At 47.4% G+C, this 2,386-nt stretch overlaps 1 protein-coding gene across 2 annotated transcripts in view; it reads left to right on the top strand.

Annotated features, from left to right (window-relative positions):
- The first annotated feature begins 2,306 nt into the window (after positions 1-2,306).
- ASNS (asparagine synthetase (glutamine-hydrolyzing)) overlaps positions 2,307-2,386 on the top strand; it is a 16,578-nt gene continuing 16,498 nt past the window's right edge. The window contains exon 1 of one of the 2 annotated variants that reach the window (XM_010561463.1): positions 2,307-2,368. The gene's annotated coding sequence lies outside the window, so the exon portion shown is untranslated. The remainder of the gene's footprint in view (positions 2,369-2,386) is intronic. The other variant, XM_010561464.1, reaches the window with a different exon arrangement.

Genomic DNA, 2,386 nt, shown 5'->3' with positions numbered 1-2,386 from the left:
TTATTCTACATTGTACTCATTTACCTGTTCACTTTGACCTTTCATTTACTCATTTACCCGTTGCCTTCAGAGAAACCTCTTAGCCTTTCATTTCAGCTGATCAGAAACAAAACTAATCCAAGTACTTCTTAATTAATTAATCAGGAATTTTCTTACAGTGTTTTTCAGCCATTCTTAAGTGGCTTTAGCCTGTGGCCAGATGGTTACTCTCAGGTACTAAACAGATGATACAACAAAGTAGAAAGTCTCTTAACTACTCATGGCACCCGGTATTTATGTTCAAACCTGTTCTCTCCACCCACCTAGTATCAACTTAAATTCCTCTCAGCAAAAACGGAGGGAAAAATCAGCTTTAAAGGAGTATAGTGGAGAAGAAAATGCTTTGGAAAAACTATTATACATAGTAATATCTGCAGGAAGGAGAAAACCGAGGGAAGATGTGATTGAGAAGAGCAGAGCTGTGAGACTGGGGTGTAATTACATGTAGTGCTGTCTGCAGATAAGCTGAAATATTGGATATTGAAGAATGACACTTAATGTAAAGGGACTGTAACAGGCTACTTGGTAATAGTAGAGAAAAGGCTAGAAAAGGACAGGGAGGTATCAGTTATTACCTATGCTACTGTAACTACCAAACAGTAACATTGCCAGTGTTTAAAAACAGACTGTATGTGGTATTTCTGCCATTAGTCCCATATATAACATCATCAACTCCATTAAAATAGGGGATTAAACATGGAAGACATAGTAAAATGCAGCAGTTATCCCCAGTTTTTAGAAGTGGTAGTAAAGGGGAGGATAAATATGTGGCTGTTACCCAGCATGCCCTAAGGATGCAGACATTAATGAGGACTTAAGAGGTTTCACTCTTCCCTCGCTGTGGTTGCCCAGCCTTACCAGGCCACTTTCTGCAAGTTACTTCTCATCCTCCCTGCTTCAGCTTCTCCATGAAAAGATTCTTATTTTACCAAATGGTTTGTGACTTACTATCATAAAGCGCTGTATGAGCTCTAGTTATGAACCAGGAATTGTTCATTAAATGAAAATGTCCAGACAACAATTTAAGCCTAAGCAGACTTATCCCAAACTCTTGTCTCTGTGTGGAGAAAAGAAGATGTAAAGAAAGCTGTTTACAAAAGTCTCTGACAAAAAAAAAACCCAAACCCAGAACCAAAACAACCTAGGTTAATACAATGTTTGTCTGTTATTTCTTGTAGTTTTTCAAAATGCAGAGTTTGTGACGTTTAGATCTCTGGAAAAAAAGCAAGATGCAGGGTGTTTCCCAGCACAACCACTACTCTTCTGTGAGCGGTGACTCAGCGTGCCATGGCGTGCACTTTTACTCTGCTCTTCCAGGCCGTGCACAGCTCTGAGGACTGTACACAAGGCTGCCCAAAGCCTTGCCTCTGCCAAGGCCAGTCCTGTGTTCAGGTGAAGCTGTGCTGAACAGAAACCTCCTACATCTACTCCTGATCAGCGCTGGAGTCTACTTCTCACAAACGGGATGCTTCAACACATTTTCCTTCTAAAGCCGAAAAATATCCTTTTAACGGCTTCTTAAAGGTGCTTTTAAAACTCTACACGCAGACCACACTTACTGCTGACAGTCTTGAAGAACTTATGCACAGCACTGCAGTTTTACACAAAGCCCACTTAAGCTAGCTATGAAAGCGCAGTGCACGCAAACTACTACTAATGGCTCCCTCAGAGTATGGGTGGAGAATTAAGGCTTATATTTAGCACTTCACATCCTAGTCTTCAGAGTTGAATTTAATTTACTTTTAGCACTCTCAAAGGTAAAACGTCCGATAAGGAAGTTCAGGGAGGCGCCACCCCCCCTTTTTACCCATAGCATCTATCATTCAAAACCGAGTTTTGCACAGCAAAATCCTAAGTCCTCAGTAAACGCTTCCAAAGGCGTAAGCTTTGCAGGCGCTCTCCTCTCTCCCAAACCAGATACAGCAGCTTTACGGCAACCACGTGCAGGCGCCCGAGCTCTTCTGGCTTTCCACGACACAACTCGGGGCAGCCTCGGCAGCCCAGCAGCGCCCGGCGGCGCGTCCTTTTCCTCGCAGCGGTCCGGGGGAGGTGGCAGACCCCGGATCTCTTGGCCTGCCGCGGGGCTCCCCGAGCCGGGGCCCGGAGCCGGGGCCGCGGGCCGGGCCGGAACTCAGCTCCCCTCGCCGGCCCGGCGTGCGAGGACAGGCCCCGGCCCGGCGGCAGGGCGGGGAGGCGCATGATGAAACTTCGCGGCGGGTTTCAACAGCAGCAGGCGGCGGGGGAGGAGCCGGCGCCGGCGGGAGCCGCCTTCTTCATCACCCGCCGCGGCAAGGACGGCGGCTCTCCCGGCGCCGGCGGTCAGGACGGGGTAAGGCACCGGAGCGGG

This window comes from Haliaeetus leucocephalus, unplaced genomic scaffold, assembly GCF_000737465.1.
Source record: "Haliaeetus leucocephalus isolate CR32 unplaced genomic scaffold, Haliaeetus_leucocephalus-4.0 Scaffold146, whole genome shotgun sequence".
Classification (NCBI taxonomy): domain Eukaryota; kingdom Metazoa; phylum Chordata; class Aves; order Accipitriformes; family Accipitridae; genus Haliaeetus; species Haliaeetus leucocephalus.
This window is presented reverse-complemented; position numbering and strand designations above follow the sequence as displayed.